Genomic DNA, 13,517 nt, shown 5'->3' on the forward strand with positions numbered 1-13,517 from the left:
ACTAGGCCTTCCAGCCTTCAAAATGACATATATCACAGGTTTGCTGAGAGATGTCACAGGTGAAATTAGTTGATTAGCCACGCTGCAAGATTCAAAGTTTGGAGCTGAGTGTGCAGAATTTAATAGTTCTGCTGAGACAGTAGGTTAGGTGTCTGAAGCAGGTGCCACGGAGGAAGGTGTGACACATTGCGCAGGAGTGGGTACCAGTGTTGGTGAGGCCAGTCTGGAGCAATCATAATCATTTTTGGTTTGTCCTGTCTGACTTTTAGTAGGACTTTGGAGAGCAGAGGCAGAGGGGGAAAAGCATAGCTTGATAGGTTTTTCCAGCTGAATGATACAGCATCCACTTTCCAAGCTTTTTTGTGATGAATTCTTGTGCAGAATTTGTCCAACTGATAGTTCTGGGGTGAGGCAAAAAGATGCATGTCTGGGCACCCCCATTTGCGTGTCAACATGTTGAAAACTTGTGGTTCCAGTTTCCATTCGTGCGGGTCTATAAGATTTCTGCTTAGTTCGTCTGCCAGAGTATTTAGCCTTCCTGGCAGGAATTGAGCTTGTAGTTGTATTTGATAAGTCAAGGCCGTGTTCTACAATGCCATGGCTAGTCTGCAAATGGGGTAGGAATGTGTACCCCTCCCTGCTTAAGTACCACATGACTGTGGTGTTGTCTGTCTTTATCAGTAGATGTCCTGGATGAAGGTAGTCCTTGAAGGCTGTCAGAGCATTCTGTACAGCTAGCATCTCTTTCTGAATGATATGTAGGTGCATTTGATTTGGGCTCCATTTGCCCTGAATGCACTTCCCTGCCAGATGAGCCCCCCAAGCATAGTCTGATGCATCTGCAGTTAGGGTTTGGGTGGCAGGGAGTGGAGTGAATGACAGTCCCTTGTTTTGGTAGCAGGCTTCTGCCCACCATAGGAACTCTAGTTTCAGACAAGGTATAATAGGAATCATTGTTTCCAGGCTGTGACAATCTTGACTCCATAAACTTTTTAAGTACCACTGAAGTTTCCTCATATGCAGTCTTGCATATGGAATTAGAAGAATGCAGGAGGCCATGAACCCCAAGGCTTGCAGAATTTGCCTTGCAGAAAGCAGGGTTTTTGTGGCCACCTGTTTGAAGCAAGTCACCAATTGAATTTGCTTTTCTGGTGTAAGGTATGTCATCTGGGCAGTTGCATTCAAGCTTGCACCCAGGAATGTAATTTTTTGAGACGGTACCAGTTGTGATTTCTTTTCATTTATGGTGTACCCTAGACAAGTTAGAACCCTTTTTACAAAAGCCAGATGCTTTAGAAGAATGTCCTTGTTTACTGCCTGAATTAGACAATCGTCCAGTTATGGATATATTTGAATATTTCTTTGCCTGCAAAATGCGATTACTGGAGCCAGCCACTTTGTGAAGATCCTGGGCGCAGTAGATAAGACAAAGGGCAGTGCAGAGAACTGGTAATGCAAGTAGCCTGCTTTGAAGCGGAGGTATCTTCTGCAATATTCCCTGATTGGGATATGCAGGTAAGCCTCTTTTAAGTCTAGAGTTACCAACCACGCATCTTTTCCTAGCATAGGTAGTAACTGTTGTACAGTCAGCATCTTGAATTTTGGAATGTCCAGAAATGTATTTAGAGTGGATAAGTCCAGAATTGGACGCCATGATTTGCCTTTTCTGGGTACCAGGAAAAGTCTTGAATAGAAACCTTGTCCCTTTTCCTCTTCCGGTACTGGTTGAATAGCCCCCATATTCATGAGGGACAGAACTTGTTTCTGGGCCTCTGTCCACTGATTTGGAGGCAGATCTGTCCATCCGTTTGGGATTGGCAACGTGTGGAAATAAAATCTGTATCCCGGAGATACTATATTTAAAACCCATTTCTCCTGGATAATCAGTTGCCAGTTTTGTGCATGAAGTGCCAGTCTTCCCCCCAAAGGGGTGGCCAAAAGGTAAGTGCTTGGTGATAGTAAAGGAAAGTCATTGAGACTGTTTACCATAGGGAGGTGCCTTGTTGCTTCCAGATTTGGAGGTGGAGGCACCCCATTGTTTTGTAAAGTTCCTTGTGACTGAAACCTGGAGCCTTTGGAATGTCTGGATTTGACTTGAGCGGCTCTCGAGGGAACTGGAAAGGCCCAGTTCTTAGTAGGTCAGTGCCTACTAAATCTGGGTGGCTGCACTTGTAAGAAATCTTTCATAGTTTGCACAGATTTAGCTTTATCTTCCATCTTTTTTAAAACTTCTTCAGCCTTATTACCAAAGAGAATGTCCTGTTGTAAAGGAGCATCCAACAATTTTACTTTAACAGAGCCAAGCATGCCTTCTTATCACAGATCCAGTTACAGCAGCCCTGCAAGAGGCCTCCAAATAATCAAAACCACATTGCAAAGTATGTTTTCCAACTTGTTCAGCTGAATGTAATAAATCCTGCAACTTTTTATTTTCCACACAGTCAGAGATCAACATAATTTTCTGTTTGAGTAGTCCCATGACATGGTGGTGATATTTAAGCTTATGAAATTGACAGTTTAAAGCCCTGATTGTCAAGGTTGCAGACGTGTAAACCTTCTTACCCCATCTATCCAGCGCCCTGGAATCTTTATCAGAAGGGGTAGGATTTTTAGCAGTAGAGGCCTTAACGCCCTTGGGACCCTGAGAAATGGTTTCAGGATCAGCAGTAGGGTTTCTGAAAAGGAATTTGTGGGAGTCAGGAACCCTACAGTATCTGTCTGGCTTACCAGGAGCCGGAGGCAGAGAATCAGGAGTCCTGCTAGATTCTGAAAAAACATCATCAACAATGTCTAGAACAGGAGGTATAGCCAAAGGCCTATGCTGAGGAAGAAAAAGAAAATCCCCAAGTCTCTTTTTTGATTCAGAGAAATCCTGACTTTCCCAGTGTAAATGTTCCCTTAAGGTATGTAAAGTTTCTCCAAAAGAGAAATCCTCAGGGGGAGAAGCAGAAATGGATGGAATCTTCTGCATCAGAGTCCTCATAATTAGGTACAGATAAATCCTGTTCAGTAGAAGAATCAGAAGAAATAGATTCCTGATCTGAAGAGTCATAGTCAGTGCCTTGCCTAGGCCTCTTAGTAGGAGGGGGTTGGCTATCCCTTATCAAGGTAATTAAATCTTCAGCCATTTTGATAATTTGTTTTTTAGGCATTGGGGCCTGCACACATGGCCCAAGCGTAGTTTTTTTAGACATAGAGGTAGATTCTGAACTTAGTTTTGAAGATGGCGTCGGTTTAATATAGAAATCTTTAGGCCTGAAAATACCCTCAGAAGCCGGTGCCTGCACAGCAGCTCCGGACCCATCTAAGGTAGAGACATCCGCGGGTTCAATACTTAAAGCATCTCAGGGCATACCGGACTCCGAATGGGTCTCAGTAGAGGGCTGCTAATCAAAATTAGTGGGTATCAGGGGCTGTGAAAGCGCCTCACTGAGTACCGGCGAACTAGCAACTGGCTTAGGAGAAGAGTCATCAGTTTTGGACCTCAATGGTCTGTCTCTGTCTTTTTCTTTGCGTTTATTAGGTATTCCGGTAGTCAGATTGCTAACAGACGTCATTTCTGGATAGTTAAATCATGAACCAAAATATTTAGAAGCAAAAATATGCCGACGTTTAAAAGTGCGTTGATTAAATCTAGCACAAAACCAACAGCAAGGTACGTTATGATCAGGGCCTAGGCAAGGAATACAGTACAAATGAAAATCCTTATGAGGTATTTTGCTTCCCACAAGTAATACAATTACTAACTTTTACTGACATCGGTAAGGAGCAAGAAAAAGTTTCCCCAACGGGGTACTTAACTTTTAGTTGAAGACTTCGGTACTGAAACTCGAAACTGAAAATTTCAGAGGTCGGCCGACCAGCACTTGCGAACTGCTTCTGCTTCGGGATGTGCGTGGCAAGAAAGACTGATGTAATGGCGTCGGCTACATGTTTTATACACCTGATGACCTGACGTCATGGAAGAGGAGACAGCAACTGACGCAGGACCCAAGACTTTGTTAATCAAGCTAATTGAGGGCAACATGCCAGCAGATTACCCAAATGTAATGACTGCAACAGTGAAACATGAAGAACATCAGAAAAATAGTTAAATAAATCAATTGTTATATCATCAGACAGTTGTAAATCGTATATTGTCATATTTACTCCTGAAATACATTTCCTAACTTCATCATAATTTATTTCTTTAAAAGGCGCCACATCATTCAATATAAACTTAAAATTTTCTAAGTATCTTTCCATATCCATTATTACCGCTGCACCTCCTTTATCTGCTTGTTTGACGACTATCCTATCATCTTTTTCCAACATTCTTAGCGCTTTATATTCATCATAAGACAGGTTATATGATTTTTTCCTATTCCCTTTAGAGTAAAGGGCTCTTAATTCTTTTTCGACAACATTCGAAAAGGCACTTAAAATCGGACAAGTCAATGGTGTGAACGTACTCAATTTTTTTACAAACTGGCCTTTCAGAGTTCACATCTTTAAAGATTAGTTTTAAACTTACATTTCTAACAAAAAGTTTCATGTCTGTAATCGCCTCCACTATATTGTCACATGAATTAGGTATAAATTTCAGTCATTTACTTAAAAGTTCTATTTGAGATACCGTTAGTGCTACCACTGAAAGATTTACAGTACCTTTTATTATTTGACCACAATTTTCCTACAGAAATTCTGAAACACTAAAAAGTACAGTTGTGTACCTACCATAAATGTAGATGTTCGAGTGTATTCACTGTTGCAGTCATTACTCTCGGGTTATCCTGCTGGCAGGCAACCCTCAGTCGGCCAGAATTCCAAAGTCTGGGTCCGGCGTCGGTTACTGTCGCCTCTTTCCTGACATCAGTGCGCCAGGGGTATAAAAGATGCAGCCAACGCCATTTTCTTCAGTTTTTCTTGCCCCAGATGTCAGGTGCCCCCAAACTGATAGGCTGAAAAATATGCCAATAAATATGCATGCACAAAAATAACATTTCCTTTATCTACAAGCAAATACACCAAATAGGTTGTATAGGATAGAGAAGTGCAGATAAGTCCCAGCAAAGAGAAGGGGGATGGTGGGTGGGTAACCTGGACTGCAACAGTGAATACACTCGAACATCTACATTTATGGTAGGTACACAACTGTACTATGTTCATCGTGTTTCACTGTTGCAGTCATTACTCTTGGGTTGAATCCCAAAGCTGAGGATGGGTGGCTAGGCTAAACAGGATTAGGAGGAGCTATGAGGCCCTGCAGAACTGCAGTGGCAAAGCCTGCTCTGGATTTAGAGTAAAGAGATAAGTGGTAGTGCTTTGTGAAAGTGTGCACTAAACTCCAAGTTGCAGCCTCTAAGATATCTTTGGTTGGTACTCCTCTGAGGAAAGCTGCTGAAGTGGCTGCTGCTCTGGTAGAATGAGGCCTAATGCCCTTAGGCACTGATTGCCATGCTGAAAATAGCAGAAACGGATGCAATGGCCTATCCATTTAGAAATAGTCTGTTTTGAGATAGCCTTTCCTTGTGATCCTGCAGCATATGACACTAAAAGTTGCTCAATCTTTCTGAAAGCTTTAGTTCTGTCCAAGTAGAAGCGTAGCTGCCTGTGTATGTCCAAAGAATGCAGAATTTTCTCACCCTTGTTCTGTGGATATGGATAAAAAGTAGGCAAGTGAATGGTTTGGTTGAGGGCCACACTGGACACCACCTTAGGCGTAAATGTTGGGTTTGTCCTCAGAGAAACCCTGTCTGGATGAAAAATGATAAAAGGTTCTACAGCCATGAGTGCTTGTAACTCCGAGAGGTTATTGCTACGAGCAGAGATGTTTTCCAGGATAAGAATTTTATATCCGCTGTTGATGCTGGCTCAAAAGGAAGCAGTGTGAGTTTTTCCAAAACATAATTGAGGTCCCAGGCCGGAATTGGTGCTCTCCTTGGAGGCCTAATATTTTTGGCCCCTCTGAGGTACTGCCTTATTAAAGGATGAGAAAAGATAGGTGGTTCCGTATTGTAATGGGCTGAAATGGCAGAGGCATGAATCTTAATTGGTGAGAAAGAAAGGCTTTTGTTCAGCATCTCAGTTAGGTATTGTAAAATATGAGGGATATTTGGAACACACGTGTCAATGCCTTGTTCCTGGTTCCAAGCACAGAATCACTTCCATTTTTCTGCATAAGATTTTCTGGTACTGGGCCTCCTGGCCTCCAAGATAACATCCATAACAGCTTTTGAAAGAGGAGTGTTCTGAATGGCTACATTATCCGCCATGCTGCCAGATTTAAGGTCCTGGGTTGGCTGTGCAGAATCCGATTGTTTTGTTGGGTCAGCAAGTGAGAAGTTTGAGGTAATATCCATGATGGACCTTGAGACAAGCTCTTTAGGATTGGGTACCAGTGCTGGCGTGGTCAGTCTGGTGCAATCAGTATCATTTTTGGCTTCTCTTGTCTGACCTTTAGGAGTACCCTGGAAAGGACAGGCAGTGGAGGAAAGGCATATACTGTTAGTTTTTTTTCCAGCTGAAGGATAGGGCGTCCACTCTCCATGCTTGCTAGTGATAGATCCTTGTGCAAAATATCTGCAATTGGCAGTTGTGAGGGGAGGCAAATAGATCTATGTCTGGGCATCCCCATTTCCTTATCATCATGCTGAAGACTTGTGGATCCAGTTTCCATTCGTGGAGATCCATGAGGTTTCTGCTTAGTTCGTCTGCCAGAGTATTTGTTTTTACTGGCAGGAATTGTGCTTGCAGGTGAACTTGATAAGTCAATGCTGTGTCCCATAAGGTCATTGCTTGTCTGCAGAGGGGGTAGGAATGTGTACCTCCCTGCTTGTTTATGTACCACATGACCGTAGTATTGTCTGTCTTTATCAGTAGCTGTCCTGCATGAAGCAGGTCCTTGAAAGCTGTCAGGGCATTTTGAACAGCTAGCATCTCTTTTTGATTGATGAGAAGATGCATCTGGTTTGCAGGCCATGTGCCCTGAATACATTTTCCTGCCATATGGGCCCCCCAGGCATAATCTGATGCATCTGTTGTCAGTGTCTGTCTGGCTGTGGGTAAACTGAATGGCAGACCCTTGTTGTGGTGACAGGCCTCTGCCCACCATCGAAACTCCTGTTGCAGGCAGGGAATGAGGGTGATTACTGTCTCCAGGCTGTGGTAATGCAGAGTCCAAACACTTTTTAGATACCATTGTAGTTTCCTCATATGCAGTCTGGCATATGGAATTAGTAGAATGCAGGATGCCATGAAACCCAAGGCCTGCAGGATTTTCCTTGCAGATAAGTGGGTTTTTGTTGCCAATTTCTTGAAGTAAGAAGTCAGTTGGCTTTTGTTTGTCTGGTGTGAGATAAGCCATCTGGGCAGTTGTATTTAAGTTTGCACCCAGGAATATTATCTCTTGAGAGGGCACTAGTTTTGATATCTTTTCGTTTACTGTGTACCCTAGGCCAATTAGTAATCTTTTTACAAATGCCAGATGCTTTAGAAGAATGTCTTGGTTCTCTGCTTGAATTAGGCAGTCGTCCAAGTAGGGATATATTTGAATACCACTTTGTCTGCAAAACACAATTACTGGTTCCAGGCATTTTGTGAAGACCTTGGGCACAGTAGATAAGCCAAAGGGCAGTGCAGTGAATTGGTAGTGCATTGAGCCAGCTATGAATCTGAGGTATCTCCTGCAAGACTGTCTGACTGGGACATGCAAGTATGCCTTTTTTAGGTCCAAAGTTACGAGCCAAGCCCTCTTGCCCAGCATGGGCAGTAGCTGCTGTAGAGTCAACATCTTGAATTTTGGAACTTCCAGAAACGTATTTAGTATAGACAGGTCCAGTATTGATCTCCAGGTTTTGTCCTTTCTGGGCACTAGGAAAAGTCTGGAGTAAAATCCTTGCCCTGCTCTTGTTGTGGTACTTGTTGAATGGCCCTCATGTCCACGAGGGCTGTAATTTGTTTTTGTGCCTCTGCCCATTGATTGTGTGGCAGGTCTGGCATACCTTTTGACCTTGGTAGGGTGTGAAAATGGAACCTGTAGCCTTGGGACACTATGTTCAAGACCCATTTGTCTTGGGTAACCATTTGCCAATTTGATGAAAAAAGTGCTAGTTTTCCCCTTAAGGGGGCTGCCAAAAGAAAAGTGCTTGGATCTGGCAGAGGAAAGTCATTGGGACTGTTTCCTGTAAGGTTGTGATTTGTCTTCTCCGCTTTTGGAGGTAGAAGAACCCCATTGTTTAGGCCTGTATGAGCCTTGGGGCTGAGATCTGCCTCTGGGATGCCTGTATCTGCCTCTTTGTGGTCTGTCTGACACTGGAAAGGACCAAATTTTAGAAGGCCAGTTCCTGCTAAATCTGGGTGGCTGTACCTGCGAGAAATCCTTGACTGTCTGCATGGATTTTGCTTTATCCTCCATTTTCTTCAACACCTCTTCTGCTTTAGTACCAAACAAAGTATCATGCTGTAATGGAGCATCTAATAATTTTGCTTTAACATGATCGGGCAGATTCTGTTCCTTTAACCAAGCATGCCTTCTAATAACAGAACCTGTAACAGCGGCCCTGCAAGAGGCCTCCAGTGAATCATAACCACATTGCAAAGTATGCTTTCCCACTTGTTCAGCTGCATGCAATAAATCCTGCAATTCCTTGTTCTCTGAACATTCAGAATTTGTCAACATTTTCTATTTAAGCAGCAACATTAAGTATTGCTGATATTTAAGCATATAAAACTGACAATTTAAAGCCCTTACAGCCAAGGTAGCAGAAGTGTAAACTTTTTTCCCCCATCTGTCTAGAGCCCTAGAATCCCTATCAGAGAGATCAGGGTTTTTTGCAGTGGAAGCTTTAACCCCTTTGGGACCCTGAGATATAGTTTCTGGGTCAGCAGCGGGGTTTTTATATAGGAATTTATGAGAATCCGGGACCCTGTAGTATCTGTCTTGCTTAGCAGGTGCAGGGGGTAAATAGTCAGGGGGACAGGCTGGACTCTGAAAATACATAATCTACAATGTCTAGAACAGGTGGAATAGCAAGGGGTCTGTGCTGTGGAAGTAGCAGAAAGTCTCTGAGCCTTTTCTTAGATTCAGAATAATCTTGGCTCTCCCAGTGGAAATGCTCCCTCATGGTATGCAGGGTTTTCCCAAAAGAATAATCCTCAGGAGAGGCTGAAGGAATGGATTCTTCAGCATCAGAATCCTCATAGAGAAGCATGGAATAATCCTGTTCAGAAGAGGAATCAGAGGAAATAGAAGAATCATACTCTGTCTCTTGCCTAGGCCTCTTATCAGGAGGGGGATGGGAACCTCTGATCAAAGTAATTAGGTCTTCGGCCATTTTGAGCATCTGTTTTTTAGGCATGGAAGTCTGAGTAGGAGAATGCTGTACTTGTTTCTTTGTCTTTAGAGCTGCTTTAGTCTTTGAAGCTGAAGATGGCTTAACATATAGCTGTGTAGGTCTGAAGACACCCTGAGAAGCCGATGCCTGCTCAGCAGCTCTGGACCCATCTGAGGGAATGATTTCCAAGTGTCCAATACCTTGAGTATCCAGAGGCCCAGTCGGCTCCACGTGGGAGTCGTCAGCGGCCTGTGGCTCTGAGGTAGCGGGTGCCAGGGGCTGCGAAAGTGCCTCACTGAGAACCGGCGACTGGCCTAGCGGAGGCCTAGTCGTCGGTTTTGGACCTCGGATGCCTATCCTTTTCCAGGGGCTGTGAAAGTGCCTCACTGAGAACCGGCGACTGGCCTAGCGGAGGCCTCGTCGTCGGTTTTGGTCCTCGGATGCCTATCCTTTTCCTTGTCCTTGCATTTTTTGTAAACTCCAGTCGTCGGCTGTTCTGACGGCATTATATAATTAAATCTTCGGCTAAAGTAATGAAATGCAAAATTGAACCAATGCTTAATAGTGCGTTGGTTAAATCTAGCACAAAACTGACAGCTAGCAACGTTGTGATCAGGGCCTAGGCAAGGAATACAGTAAGAGTGAAAATCCTTATGAGGTATTTGCTTCCCACAAGAAATACAACTGTTAACTTTTTCTGACATCGGTCTGGAGCAAGAAAAAAGTTTCCCCAACGGGGTACTTAGCTTTAATGAAGACTTCGGTTCTGAAAGTCGTCCGACCGGCACTTGCAAACTGCTTTGGTTTCGGGCACCGCGCGGCAAGAAAGACTGAAGAAAATGGCGTCGGCTGCATCTTTTATACCCCTGGCGTACTGACATCAGGAAAGAGGCGACAGCAACCAACGCCGGACCTAGACTTTGGAATTCTGGCTGACTAAGGGTTGCCTGCCAGCAGGATAACCAGAGAGTAATGACTGCAACAGTGAAACACGATGAACATCGAAAATTGTGCTACAAGGACTTTAGTGAAGTTAAGGAAAAGGTCCAACGAAAGAGAAAGACAAAAAAATGCTATAATTGTAGTAGTTGTAGTGATATACATTATGAAACAGATACTTTTAAACATCCTGTGACCAGTGAAATATATACCTTTACAACCTCTGCAACCTGTAACACAACTCGAGTGGTATACCTAGTGACATGTGCATCATGTACATCATTTTATGTAGGTAAGACCACTAGGAAACTGAGATAGTGGAGCATAAATCAGAGATTAGAAGAAGTGTGGCCACTAATGCTCTTAGTAAGCATATTTCTGAGAATAATAGTAACCATATTTTTAAGTTTAGAGGAATAGATACAGTGATTATGGGAAGTAGGGGAGGCGATATGAATAACACATTAGAGTTAAAGAAATATGAATGGATTATTACACTTCAGGCAGATATTGAACCAGGTTTAAATAATGCTGTTAGCCTGAAACCTGTGCTGGTAAAAAGACACAGTGAAAATATATAGTATTTATAACACTCTTACTGCACTGCAAAAAGATTTGTTTTTTTATATTTCTTATATATTCTTTTATATATTTTTGTGTATATCTTTTATATTTTTAGGTACTGTTGTCTTAAATGCAATAGTTGCTATTTAATGATGATAGGCTGCCTGTGACATGTGGTTTTATTTGTTCCCTATTTAAAAGTGAAGATGGAAATGTAATATTTTATGTAATGATGAAGGATGGTCAGCCCGAAAGCTTTGGATTAAATTTTATTTTTTGGCGTGGTTTGTGATCTTTCAGATGGGTCCGGAGCCGCTGAGCAAGCACCGGCTTCTGAGGGTGTATTCAGACCCAAACATCTATACATTAAACTGACTTCAAAGGCAAAGACTAAAGCACCTACAAAGGCAAAGAAGCAACCCCAAGAGCCATGTGTACAGGCCTCCGTGCCCAAAAAACAGATGGTGGTTCGACGCTGATTCAAATAATAAAAGGTACTGTAAATCTTTCAGCAGTAGCACTAACGGTATCTCAAATAGAACTTTTAAGTAAAGGACTGAAATTTATACCTTGTTCATGTGACAATATAGTGGAGGCGATTACTTTCATGAAACTATTTGCTAGAAATGTAAGTTTAAAATTAATCTTTAAAGATGTGAACTCTGAAACACCAGTTTGTAAATAATTGAGTACGTTCACACCATTGACTTGTCCGATTTTAAGTGCCTTTTCAAATGTTGTCGAAAAAGAATTAAGAGCCCTTTACTCTAAAGGGAATACGAAAAAATCATATAACCTGTCTTATGATGAATATAAAGCACTAAGAATGTTGGAAAAAGATGATGGGATAGTCGTCAAACAAGCAGATAAAGGAGGTGCAGCGGTGATAATGGATATGGAAAGATACTTAGAAAATTTTAAGTTTATATTGAGTGATGTGACGACTTTTAAAGAAATAAATTATGATGAAGTTAGGAAATGTATTTCAGAAGTAAATATGACAATATACGATTTAAAACTGTCTGATGATATAACAATTGATTTATTTAACTATGCTTCTGTTCTGTGTCCTAGAATCCCACAAATATATGGGATTCCAAAGATACATAAATGTTTGGACAATCCGCCCATGAGACCTATTGTCTCAGAGGGTGGATGGTCAACTGAACCAATTTCAAAATACCTACAAATGAAATGAGGGAAATATTTATGTAAAATGCCCTAGTATATTGAAGGATACTAACAGCTTTTTGTCTGACTTATATGAATGGTATGACAGATATGCTGGTGGAGGCTTTATGTTTGTGACACTTGATATCACATCCCTGTTTACAGTGATTCCAAACTACTATGGAGTGGAGGCCATACGTAATTTCCTAAATACTGAAATTAACATACAGGCTAGGGAAATAGAGAATATATGTACAGTGTTAGAAATAGTATTAACAAAAATGTTTTTATTTTTGATAAAGTGCCGTACCTACAGCTGACTGGGGTAGCGATGGGCACCCCAGTAGCAAATACGTATGCTAATCTGGTACTGTATCAGTGGGAGAAATACTATATTTTTAGTGAAGAGAATGAACTGAACAATAAAGTCATGTTTTATAGAAGATTTGTGGATGATTGTTTTTAATATGGGGAGGTAATATGGAAGAATTAGAGAATTACATTATATATTTAAATAGCTCCACAAACTTCTTAAAGTTTAAAATGTCAGTATCAGATGAAAGTATAGTATTTCTAGATATCGGACTATATAAGAAAAAAGGTAGAATAGAATCTACCATACATAAGAAAAATGTGAATGTTTGTAGATATATTAATAGAAATAGTATGCATGCACCACATACTTTTAAAGGAATACTGAGGACACAACTGCTAAGAGCGAGTAAGCTCAACACTGAGGAGAATTACTTTATAATTCAGGCTAGAGAAATGGGGCAGGAATTTAAAGGAAATGGATATTCTAGTCAGGTAGTAAATGAAATATATGAGGATGTTGTTAGAGGGAGACAAGATAGGTATAAACCAATCTTTAGTGCAAATACGTTACAAACAACACATTCATTAGATAGAAAAGGAAATGTAGTTAGATATGTCACCACATTTAACGTTAATGCCAAGGCAAGGATGTACATTATATAATAGAGAAAAACTGGACAATGTTAATGGCTATGTCTGAGATTAAAAATATAGTTGGAGAGAGACCACAATTTTCCTTTAGAAATTCTGAAACACTAAAACGAAAATTGTGCTACAAGGACTTCAGAGAAGTTAAGGAAAAGGTCCAACGAAAGACTGACAAAAAATGCTATAATTGTAGTTGTAGTGATATCTATGATGAAACAGATACTTTTACACATCCTGTAACCAGTGAAATATATACCTTTACAACCTCTGCAACCTGTAACACAACTCAAGTGGTATACCTAGTGACGTGTATCATGTAAATCATTTTATGTAAGACAGACCACTAGGAAATTGAGAGAGCGGATAGTGGAGCATAAATCAGAGATTAGAAGAAGTGTGGCCACTAATACTCTTAGTAAGCATATTTCTGAGAATAATAGTAACCATATGTTTACGTTTAGAGGAATAGATGCAGTGATTATGGGAAGTAGGGGAGGCGATATGAATAACACATTAGAGTTAAAGGAATATGAATGGATTATTAGACTTCAGGCAGATATTGAACCA

General features: G+C 41.4%; 1 protein-coding gene across 4 annotated transcripts in view; it reads right to left on the bottom strand.

Moving 5' to 3' along the window:
- TANGO6 (transport and golgi organization 6 homolog) overlaps positions 1-13,517 on the bottom strand; it is a 1,856,125-nt gene that overhangs the window by 1,612,569 nt on the left and 230,039 nt on the right. The window lies entirely within an intron of this gene.

Source organism: Protopterus annectens, chromosome 8.part1 (assembly GCF_019279795.1).
Source record: "Protopterus annectens isolate FY-2018-M chromosome 8.part1, PAN1.0, whole genome shotgun sequence".
NCBI lineage: Eukaryota > Metazoa > Chordata > Ceratodontiformes > Protopteridae > Protopterus > Protopterus annectens.